General features: G+C 40.4%; 2 protein-coding genes across 5 annotated transcripts in view; both read left to right on the top strand.

Moving 5' to 3' along the window:
* The first annotated feature begins 313 nt into the window (after positions 1 to 313).
* LOC138638752 (cytochrome P450 2K4-like) overlaps positions 314 to 12,274 on the top strand; it is a 179,734-nt gene continuing 167,773 nt past the window's right edge. The window contains exon 1 of the mRNA XM_069728307.1: positions 314 to 352. The gene's annotated coding sequence lies outside the window, so the exon portion shown is untranslated. The remainder of the gene's footprint in view (positions 353 to 12,274) is intronic.
* LOC138638753 (cytochrome P450 2K4-like) overlaps positions 4,278 to 12,274 on the top strand; it is a 114,553-nt gene continuing 106,556 nt past the window's right edge. Inside the window, exons 1-3 of one of the 4 annotated variants that reach the window (XM_069728308.1) lie at positions 4,278 to 4,418; positions 8,763 to 8,830; positions 9,981 to 10,030. The gene's annotated coding sequence lies outside the window, so the exon portion shown is untranslated. Of the gene's footprint in view, positions 4,419 to 8,762; positions 8,831 to 9,752; positions 9,879 to 9,980; positions 10,031 to 12,274 lie in introns of those variants that run through there. The other 3 variants (XM_069728309.1, XM_069728310.1, XM_069728311.1) reach the window with 3 other exon arrangements.

Below are 12,274 nucleotides of genomic sequence, written 5' to 3'. Positions count from 1 at the left end.
TGCACTTCGTTCTTGATTTGCATATTTCTTCTAAACAAGATTTCTCTTGACTGTTACATCAAAGCTCTACAAGAAAAGGTATCATTATTATTGTGGGACAATAAGGTATTTAGCCATACCAATACTTCAATATATAAAAACGCACTGACAGGTTCCCTTTAATATGTTATGCAGGGAACTCCGGTGTATTTGAAATGTAGACAGGTTAATGAAAACTGCTGACTCATCTTCTCACAGCGCCCTATGGATTATGTACGGGGTGGAGTTGTTTTAAAGTTCAACACTGATATAAAAGTTTTCTGAGTGCAGAAGGCAGAAGAGAGAAGACTGTGCACTGCTCACCACAGGACAGGTAAGACGACACATTCTCAATATTGTCCTACACTTTTCATGATTTCTTACCTCTTGCATATAGAATTTGGCATTAATGGAATTTTTAAAATGTTTTCCTTGAGGCTTCATTGCGACAACCAGGGATAAAAATTTGTTACATATTGATGCCAGTAAATTGGTCAAAATACTTGATGAATACAATCCTTGTGTTTCAATTCTTCACTTTTTTCAAGCCGATACATTACTGTTAGTGAATGACACCGCTATTTGCACTCACATGTTTTACACCCTGTCCATTGCTCGTCCTGCTCTTAGCAAAGAAGTGGATACAACTGTGCTCAGTCTAGATCAGGGGTCTCAAATTTATGTGGGTATATGGGCCGCACATAGAAAAAAAACTGCATTCTTTGCAGGATAAAGTGACATTTTTAGCTAAACTATTTTTTTTTCTATACACATTCTGATCATTTTTTTGTACATTTTTGCGTGTTTATTTTATAGTTTGAAATGGCATTCATCATATGGGTTATGGTTACATGCACCTTTTTTGTTCACTTTAGTTAAAAGCATTTTTAGTGACAAAATATTTTTTCATGCTTTTATTTTCAATTTTGTTTTTACATTTTTTACAATTTTGTTTCCCCTAATTGGCCACATACAGTAATATTGTCATACAATTAACATCAAATACCATATACTCATTCTGGCAAACATCTTGAAGTAATGTCCCCCATCGTGGTCCCCATCTTGTAGAAACTCTATCCTGGTCCACTTCTTGTAGTAATGTCCCCAACCTTATTCCCTTCTTGTAGTAATGTCCCCATCCTGCTCCTCATCTTGTAATAATGACCCATCCTGGTCTTCTTCTTGTAATAATATGCCCATCCTCATCTTGTAGTACAGTCCTCATCCAGGTCTCCATATTATAGTAGTATTCCCTCTTATGCCGTTCCTCACATACACATAAAAGAATAAAAATTATTCTCACCTGTCCTCTGTTCCCTCGACATCCTTTCTGTCTATGCACTACAGGCACTGTACAACCCTTGACGATTGCGGCCTGGTTCAGGGGGGCACCAACATCAGACCCTTATTTCAGTTAATTGGGCATTTTATATAGAATATACTTATAAAATGATGATACTTAGCACATAAATTTGCCAATTTGTATGTACTCACCAACCATTATACGGTGAACTTTCTTTATTGAGATGCATCAACAAAGAAGGAAGGCACTCACCGGTCCAAGACTAATCACTTTATTCCATCTTCAAGTAAAATTCATGGTCGGGGAGTGAACATGGGAGTTTAGTGTGAGCAGGGATAGACGACGGCCGTTTCGCGCTGTGCTTGTGCTTCCATTGGTTCACTGACCCGTGGAAGCGCAAGCACAGCGCGAAACGGCCGTCGTCCATCCCTGCTCACACTAAACTCCTATGTTCACTCCCCCGACCATGAATTTTACTTGAAGATTGATAAAGTGATTAGTCCTGGACCGGTGAGTGCCTTCCTTCTTTGTTGATGCATATGGATTGGACTTACTTGTTATTTTTGGAAAGAGCACCTGGACTTGTAATGTGCGGCTGTCTAATAATTTAGTACTGAGTGACACCTAAGTCTAGATCTCAGAAGAATCTCTTTAATCTCAGTCGGTGCCGTCCCATATTTTTTCTGTTTTTGGACATCTTTCTTTATTGAGACCCTATCTTTTTATATCAGAATTACCTATCCCTGGTCAAAAGCTGACCATATTCCTCCCCATGCCTCAGCCTATAAGAGATAAGTCTGATAGAATTAGGGTTACTTGAAAGAAAGGTATTCCTTGTCATGTCTGGTGTGCACTCACAAATTAAATTTGTGTTCTATGTACCTCAATTTTATAAGCATAGTCTACATGACAATCTATCTATTATAGCTTGCTACCAAAACAGTGCAGCAGCACGCTGTGTGCAACCAGATATTAGAAAATATAGAGCATATGAAATTGCGATTGCATTACTGCTATATAGAATATACTTAGAAATTGGCAAAGTCATGTGTACCCACCAGCCATATCTAGGCTACCTTTTTTGATGGGATCTTAACCTTTTCTATCAGACAAACATGGCTAAAGGCTAAACACTTTCAGGGCATTTGATGACTGCCTCCTTATTGGGATGAATATTTCTCCCATGTCTCAGACTATAATAAGTGAATCTGATAGTATTAGGGTTCCATGAAAGAAAGGTACAACTTGTCTTGGCTGGTGGGTGCACACAAATCAACAAATTTATGCTCTAAGTACCTCAATTTCATAAGTATAGTCCTATGACAATAATGCAGTTTACAATTAATTTCATATCTATCTCTTTAGGGTTGAGCGACTTTTACTTTTATAGGATCGGGTCGGGTTTCACGAAACCCGACTTTTTCAAGTCGGGTCGAGTGAAATCGGCCGATCCTATAAAAAAGTCGGGGTCGGGGTCGGCCGAAACTCGAAACCCAATGCAGTGCATTGGGTTTCCAATGGTTCCCAGGGTCTGAAGGAGAGGAAACTCTCCTTCAGGCCCTGCGATCCATATTTAAGTGTAAAATAAAGAATTAAAATAAAAAATATCGCTATACTTACCCTCTGACGCGCCCTGGTACTAACCGGGAACCTTCCTTCCTTCGAATCAGCGCTTGCAGGACCTTGCGGTGACGTCGCGGCTTGTGATTGGTCGCGCGACCGCCCATGTGACCGCTCGCGCGACCAATCACAAGCCGCGACGTCACCGCAGGGTCCTGCAAGTGCTGATTCTTAGGAAGGAAGGCTGCCGGAAAGAAGCAGGGCTCGTCCGAGGGTGAGTATATTCATATTAGGTATATACTCACCCTCGGACGCGCCCTGCTTCTTTCCGGCAGCCTTCCTTCCTAAGAATGAAGGTTGCGCTAAACTGCACTGCAACCACATCACACCCAGATCTCGAAAAATGTACATTCTGTGTGTCTTGAAAAATGGCAACAAACGTAAAGTTGTTTTTTTTTTCTACAAATTTCCTGAATTATTTTTTTACCACGTAAATAAAAAATAAACTTAACATGTTTGGTATCTGCATAATTATACTGACCTGAGGAATCATATTAGTAGCTCAGTTTTATCACATAGCGAACATGGTAAATAAAAAAAATAAATAAATAATTGCTGAATTGCACTTTTTTTTTTTTCAATTTCACGCACTCGGAAACTTTTCTTGTTTTCCAATAGACTAAATAGTAATATCAATGGTGCCATTTAAAAGTACAACTCATCCCGCAAAAATAAACCCTGATATGGCTATATTGACAGAAATATAAAAAGATGATGGCTCTTGAAAGAAGGGGAGAAAAAAAAACAAAATATCAAAACAATTGTTACTCTCCACATAGGGATCATTTTTGGACCCCCACTTGTCAAAAGTTACGGTATGTTTTTTTTCGTATACATCTCAAGAGGATGAACACTAATACAGTGAGCAGGCATTTTTGCCCCAAAAAGGATCATGTTTGGACCATTTTTACCTTCTAAAAATACCCCAATATGTACAACGGTACAAGGCATTGTCAAACAGCCTCTTTGTTTCGCACGGTCTACCCATATATGCTGAGGACACGCTGATGTTACAAAAGGCTATGCTTCCATTAATGACTTTGAAAGCAGTTGGGTACAGTCCTCAGAATGCGATACATGTCAATATAGGGTGACTGGAAACTTTGCAGCAATTGATATTAGTGGCAAATTAATTTGCTGTGAGGCAAACTTTTGGAAAAAGCTTTCAAGCTTGAATTTCAAACGATTCAATAATCTCTAATGCAAAGCTGTGCAGACAGAATTGCTCTTCGACTGTGCTGACGAACTCTTAGCATTTTCATATTGGAGATCTATAAAAAGTTTGTTTATTTTACTCTTCACAAAGGTCCATTGGCAGAGAACTGGCACATTTCATCACTGCTTCCTAGGGCTAAATACAGGGTGGAGTTACTTGTAAAGTTTTCACTTGTGTAAAAATCCTCCGAGTGCAGAAGACAGAAGAGAGAAGACTGGATCAGTGCATTGTGTTGTGTCCTGTTTACAGTCGGCACCGCAGGTATGATTATTGATTACTTTTCTTACATTTTTCTTGAGTTCTTTATCTATTATTATTATTATTATTATTTATTTATATAGCACCATTAATTCCATGGTGTACGTTCAGGGTTATAGATATCGTTTACAGTACACAAATTTACAATGACAGTCTGGTACAGAGAAGAGAGGACCCTTACATTTATTTACATGTCCTAATCTATCTCATATCCATCTTACCTAGTTCTCCACAATAATAGCATCACCTACTGTGTCTTGGACGCAGTGAGTGACAGTTTTACTGCCCTATGAAACCAGGGTGAGTGACAGCTCAGTTGACCAATCTAGTGCAGAGGTGTACTAAACTGTCAGCATTTGATAGAAAGCTTAACCCCTTTCTGCCATCCGACGTACTATTCCGTCCATGTGGGGTGGGCCTTAATTCCCATGGACGGAATAGTACGTCCAGGGCGATCGGCCGTGCTCACGGGGGGAGCGCAGCCGATCGCGGCCGGGTGTCACCTGCCAATTGCAGCTGACATCCGGCGCTATGTGCCAGGAGCGGTTATTAACCCCCCGGCACACCGCGATCAAACATGATCGCAATGTGCCGGCAGTATAGGGAAGCGTCGCGCAGGGAGGGGGCTCCCTGCAGGCTTCCATGAGACCCCCGCAGCAACGCGATGTGATCGCGTTGCTGCGAGGGTCTCCTTACCTCGCTCCCTGTAGCAGGCCCGGATCCAAGATGGCCGCGGCATCCGTGTCCTGCTTGGAAGGAGGTGGCTTACCAAGTGCCTGCTCAGTGCAGGCGCTTGGTAAGCCTGCATAGCTCTCAGACAGATCGGTGATCTGACAGAGTGCTGTGCAAACTGTCAGATCACCGATCTGTGATGTCCCCCCCCCCCCCCCCGGGGCAAAGTAAAAAAGTAAAAAAAAAAATTTCCACGTGTAAAAAAAAAAATAAAAAAAAAATTCCTAAATAATGAAAAAAAAAGATATTATTCCCATGAATACATTTCTTTATCTAAATTAAAAAAAAAAACAATAAAAGTACACATATTTAGTATCGCCGCGTCCATAACGACCCAACCCATAAAACTGTCCCACTAGTTAACCCCTTCAGTAAACACCGTAAGAAAAAAAAAAAAGAGGCAAAAAACAACGCATTATTATCATACCGCCGAACAAAAAGTGGAATAACACGCGATCAAAAAGACAGATATAACTAACCATGGTACCGCTGAAAACAGCATCTTGTCCCGCAAAAACGAGCTGCCATACAGCATGATCAGCAAAAAAATAAAAAAGTTATAGTCCTCAAAATAAAGCGATGCCAAAATAATTATTTTTTCTATAGAACAGTTTTTATCGTATAAAAGCGCCAAAACATAAAAAAAAGATATAAGTGAGGTATCGCTGTAATCGTACTGACCCGAAGAATAAAACTGATTTAACAATTTTACCAAATCAAGGAAAAAGATGTGCACACTGTAACTAGGTTGGTGCAGGCATGAACAAAATAGTCCAAGTATAAGAAAAATCAGCCGCACTCAAATGGTTGAAAGTTCAGCAAACTGTGTAGTTTCTTTATTAACACAAACAATAAACATCACCAGGTGCTTTTTTAGGAGGTAAATGGGTGGCGGACTATTCAATTCGGGTAACGTTTCGACCCCAGCGGGTCTTTATCAAAACCTCACTGTAAAACAGATACAAACATATAAGTGAACTGTACATATATACATGTAATATATTAAAAAGAACCGAAAAAAAAAGGGAAAACAAGAAAAACAATAACAAAAACAACAATAACATCAGGTCCAAAATTCATAATGGTACTAATTGACAGCTGTAACAACAGTACTCTGTCCCATACAATTACAAGAACATGATGTGGAGACCCTATCATAGGGGTGGGGAGTCCCCCATTTTTTGCAGATGGGAGCAAGGCTATTCCGGAGAAACAGTTACATAGAGCACATATATAAGTCTAAACAGGAAAACCAGGTGCAGCGATCCGGTCGCTGATGAAATGCACTGACCTTATGCCAAAGAGGTAGAGGAGAGGAGAAAGAGCCGAATTCCCATAGGGCTAAGGGGAAGTAAAGAGAAGGGAGAGAAAACAGGGAATAAGCAAATGACCAGTAAAACAAGTAAGCCGCTGTAAGCAAGAGGAGAGAGACTTAATAATTACCAGCTCTGGCTGGGAACTGGGTGTATGTATATTGGAGGTATAGATGGAAGTGTCACCGAGTCAGCGAAAGAAAAAGAAGATGAAAAAGGAAAAAATAAAAAGATATGAATAAAAAAATTAAAAAGATAAAAAATAATAATGAAGAAAAAGAGAAGAGAGGAAGTTGTGTATGCTTAAAGCAAGCAGAGTTATGGCTAATTTCGGTAAGCAAGCTAAAATGGGGGTATATACTCCCTATAGTTGGGAGGAAAAATTAGAGAGTTGTACATAAATAAAAAAAAATTAAAAAAAATAATTAAAAAAAAAAATAGAATAAAGTAAAATAAAATAGAATAAAGATGAAAAAAAAAAAATAAATAAATAAAAAAATCAAAACAGCTACCTTTCTATCTAACCCCCACCCCACAATACCCGTCTTTTATGTTCTCCCCAAAATTCATAAATCCCTCACGAATCCCCCAGGCCGCCCCATAGTCGCATCAACAGACTCCATCCTAGCACCTCTGTCCATTTTTTTAGAAAAGTATCTGACCCCATTGGTTAAAAATACAAAATCTTTTATCCTGGATACAGGCCACTTTATCAGGACAATCAAGCAGTTTTCCACGGTCACATCACATTGCCTTTTGACTACTCTTGATGTCAAGAGTTTATACACATCCATCAAGCATGAACTAGGCTTCTAGGCGGTTGATAACCTACTACAGACCCTAGATCTTAGCCCACAATCCCAGCAGTTTATTTTAGACCTTCTCTCTGTAGTCCTCAAGGACAATTTTTTTATGTTTGGGGATCAGTTCTACCTTCAAACCTGCGGGACTGCCTTGGGCTCTAACGTGGCGCCAGCATATGCAAACATCTATATGGACACATTTGAGAACAAACACATTTACAACAACACACTGTTCCGGAAACACTCTAAATGCTGGCTCCGATACATCGATGATGTGTTCTGCCTATGGGATGGAACACCCGATACTTTTTCTTCTTTTTTTTCGCAGATCAACAACATCAGACCAGAGCTGCAGTTCACCCCTAGCTGTGACACCCAGAAAATCCCATTTTTGGACACCTTGGTGACCAAAAATGCCAAAGGGGGTTTGGACACGGATATTTTTGTAAAACCCACTGACTCTAATAATTTACTTCTTTTCACAAGCTGTCATCCTAGATCTACCCGTGAGAGTCTCCCACGCTCCCAATTCCTGAGGGTCACCAACATTGTCTCTGATACAGACTTGGTTGGTTCACGGTTGGACGACATGGCCCAAAAATTCAGGAGCAGGAAATACCCAGAAAAAATTCTTGCAATGGAAAAACAGAGGGCACTTGAACGCCCTCCTTGCAGATGCCGCGTTTCTAAACCCGAACGGGTTCCTTTCGTACATACACATCACCCCATCATGCCATTGATCTATAAAACCATCAACAAGCACTGGCCTCTCCTTTCAGAAGCCTACCCACAAATAGCATCCTTCCAAACACCTGCACTGATGTGCAAACGCAGACCTAGGAACTACAAAGACTCCCTGGTCAGGGCCGACATTGGCAATCTCACTAAGCAACCTATACAACAATTCCTGAGCTCGCAGCGAATGGGTACATTCCCATGCTTGAATTGCGCATGTTGTGCCAATGTAATTAGATCCAGTGAATTCCTACATCTGCACACAGGCAAGAGGTTTAAGATTAATGGCTTTTATACTTGTGAAACCAACTTTGTGGTGTACCTTATTAAATGCCCGTGTGGCCTCCTGTATGTAGGGGAGACCACACAGCATGTGCGGGACAGAATTTCGAGCCACAAATCTACAATTAGACTGAAAAAAAACTTGGCTCCCACTCCCACACCACTTTGCTCTGGCCAACCACTCCGTTTCCCAACTCCGCTACCAGGTGATAGAAAGGGTAGAAAAACCCAGACGTGGGGGTGATCACGTTAAACTTCTGAAGGAAAGAGAATCCTTTTGGATTTATACGCTACAGACCATGGCCCCCAAAGGCTTCAACAGGGAATTAGATTTGACCTTTTAGTTGAGTGGATTGTTCTATACGTAACTTTGATATGTTGTAACTATATCTGCCGCAGGTTCTCCAGGTTCTCCGGTCAAGGTCGCCCCCATTTCTAACCTATGTCATTCTTTTTGTCTCCACCCTTCCTTCCTACATCAGACCTCTTGAGCAAGCATTATAAGGAAAATATGTATTTGGTTTTCTTTTCCTCTATTCGGCTGATCTGGGTAAGTCCCCTTTATTTTCTCTTTTTAGTTTTTTCTTTTTTTTAAAAAAAAACTTTTTTCCTCATTTTTCCTTTTTTCTCTTATTTATTATTTTTTATTTTTATATTTTTTTTACTTTTTATTTGCTTTTTTGACATCCCCTTTTTTCATTTTTTGTGTACTTGTTTTTTTCTTTTGTTTTTTCCTTTTTGTTTTTTCCTCGTTTGTTATTTCTCCTCTTTTTTTCCTTTTTTTTTCTTAGTACATTCTTTCCAGTTTTGGTTTAGTCGTTTTTTAAATTTTTTTATTCCTTTATTCTTAGTTTCATTTGTTTATTTTTTATTTTATTATTTTTATTTTTTTTTCATCTTTATTCTATTTTATTTTACTTTATTCTATTTTTTTTTTTTTTATTATTATTTTTTAAATTTTTTTTATTTTTTTATTTATGTAGAACTCTCTAATTTTTCCTCCCAACTATAGGGAGTATATACCCCCATTTTAGCTTGCTTACCGAAATTAGGCATAACTCTGCTTGCTTTAAGCATACACAACTTCCTCTCTTCTCTTTTTCTTCATTACTATTTTTTATCTTTTTAATTTTTTTATTCATATCTTTTTATTTTTTCCTTTTTCATCTTCTTTTTCTTTCGCTGACTCGGTGACACTTCCATCTATACCTCCAATACACATACACCCAGTTCCCAGCCTCTTGCTCTCATGTTCTCTTTGTTTTCTCTTTATACATGCTCCCTAACTTCTCCCTTTACAGCTCCCTTAGCCCTCCACGCTGGTTACTTGGACCCCGCCCTAACCTGCAGTAGCTCTGCATATCTCCCTGAGCACACTACGCAGGCGCCTGACTATCACGCTGCTGGCATCTACTCTGTGGCCACAGCGCAGACTCAGTCTGAATACACAGCGTTCCTAGCCTCTTTCCCAGTCTGAGCCACTGCGCAGACCCGGATATGACCGTATGTGTCTTGTGTATAAATTCTCGCAGCCTTACACATTTGCTCCTACATCACCCACCAGGCGGACGCGCTTCCACACAATTCCACCAGAGCTGGTAATTATTAAGTCTCTCTCCTCTTGCTTACAGCGGCTTACTTGTTTTACTGGTCATTTGCTTATTCCCTGTTTTCTCTCCCTTCTCTCTACTTCCCCTTAGCCCTATGGGAATTCGGCTCTTTCTCCTCTCCTCTACCTCTTTGGCATAAGGTCAGTGCATTTCATCAGCGACCTGATCGCTGCACCTGGTTTTCCTGTTTAGACTTATATATGTGCTCTCTGTAACTGTTTCTCCGGAATAGCCTTGCTCCCACCTGCAAAAAATGGGGGACTCCCCACCCCTATGATAGGGTCTCCACAGCATGTTCTTGTAATTGTATGGGACAGAGTACTGTTGTTACAGCTGTCAATTAGTACCATTATGAATTTTGGACCTGATGTTATTGTTGTTTTTGTTATTGTTTTTCTTGTTTTCCCTTTTTTTTTCGGTTCTTTTTAATATATTACATGTATATATGTACAGTTCACTTATATGTTTGTATCTGTTTTACAGTGAGGTTTTGATAAAGACCCGCTGGGGTCGAAACGTTACCCGAATTGAATAGTCCGCCACCCATTTACCTCCTAAAAAAGCACCTGGTGATGTTTATTGTTTGTGTTAATACAGAAACTACACAGTTTGCTGAACTTTCAACCATTTGAGTGCGGCTGATTTTTCTTATACTTTATCAATTTTACCAAACGCGGAATGGTATAAACGCCTCCCCCAAAAGAAATTCATGAATAGCAGGTTTTTGGTCATTCTGCCTCACAAAAAATGTCACGTGCCCGAAAATGTTACCAATAAAAACATCAACTCGTCCCGCAAAAAACAAGACCTCACATGACTCTGTGGACTCAAATATGGAAAAATTATAACTCTCAAAATGTGGTAACACAAAAAATATTTTTTGCAATAAAAAGCGTCTTTCAGTGTGTGACGGCTGCCAATCATAAAAATCCGCTAAAAAACCCGATATAAAAGTAAATCAAACCCCCCTTCATCACCCTCTTAGTTAGGGAAAAATTAAAAAATATGTATTTATTTCCATTTTCCCTTTAGGGCTAGGGTTAGGGCTAGGCTTAGGGTTAGGGCTAGGGTTAGGGTTAGGGTTAGGGCTAGGGCTAGGGTTAGGGTTAGGGCTAGGGTTAGGGCTAGAGTTAGGATTAGGGTTAGGGTTAGGGCTAGGGTTAGGGCTAGGGTTAGGGTTAGGGCTAGGGTTAGGGTTAGGGCTAAGGTTAGGGCTAGGGTTAGGTTTAGGGCTAGGGTTATGGCTAGGGTTAGGGTTGGGGCTAGGGTTAAGGCTACAGTTAGGGTTAGGGTTTGGATTACATTTACGGTTGGGAATAGGGTTGGGATTAGGGTTAGGGGTGTGTCTGGGTTAGAGGTGTGGTTAGGGTTACCCTTGGGATTAGGGTTAGGGGTGTGTTTGGATTAGGGTTTCAGTTATAATTGGGGGGTTTCCACTGTTTAGGCACATCAGGGGCTCTCCAAACGCGACATGGCGTCCGATCTCAATTCCAGCCAATTCTGCATTGAAAAAGTAAAACAGTGCTCCTTCCCTTCCAAACAGGGGTTTACCCCAACATATGGGGTATCAGCGTACTCAGGACAAATTGGACAACAATTTCTGCGGTCCAATTTCTCCTGTTACCCTTGGGAAAACACAAAACTGGGGGCTAAAAAATAATTTTTGTGGGAAAAAAAAGATTTTTTATTTTCACGGCTCTGCGTTATAAACTATAGTGAAACATAGGGGGCTCAAAGTTCTCACAACACATCTAGATAAGTTCCTTGGGGGTCTAGTTTCCAATATGGGGTCACTTGTGGGCAGTTTCTACTGTTTAGGTACATTAGGGGCTTTGCAAACGCAATGTGACGCCTGCAGACCATTCCATCTAAGTCTGCATTCCAAATGGCGCTCCTTCCCTTCCGAGCCCTCCCATGTGCCAAAACGGTGGCTCCCCCCACATATAGGGTATCAGTGCACTCAAGACAAATTGTACAACAACTTTTGGGGTCCAATTTCTCCTGTTACCCTTGGAAAAATACAAAACTGGGGGCTAAAAAATAATTTTTGTGGGAAAATTTTTTTGTTTTATTTTTACGACTCTGTATTATAAACTTCTGTGAAGCCCTTGGTGGGTCAAAGTGCTCACCACACATCTAGATACGTTCCTTAGGGGGTCTACTTTCCAAAATGGTGTCACTTGTGGGGGGTTTCAATGTTTAGGCACATCAGTGGCTCTCCAAACGCAACATGGCTTCCCATCTCAATTCCTGTCAATTTTGCATTGAAAAGTCAAACGGCGCTCCTTCCCTTCTGAGCTCTCCCATGCACCCAAACAGTGGTTTATCCCCACATATGGGGTATCAGCGTACTCAGGACAAATTGTACAACAAATTTTGGGGTC

This window comes from Ranitomeya imitator, chromosome 5, assembly GCF_032444005.1.
Source record: "Ranitomeya imitator isolate aRanImi1 chromosome 5, aRanImi1.pri, whole genome shotgun sequence".
In the NCBI taxonomy this organism is placed as follows: Eukaryota; Metazoa; Chordata; class Amphibia; order Anura; family Dendrobatidae; genus Ranitomeya; species Ranitomeya imitator.
This window is presented reverse-complemented; position numbering and strand designations above follow the sequence as displayed.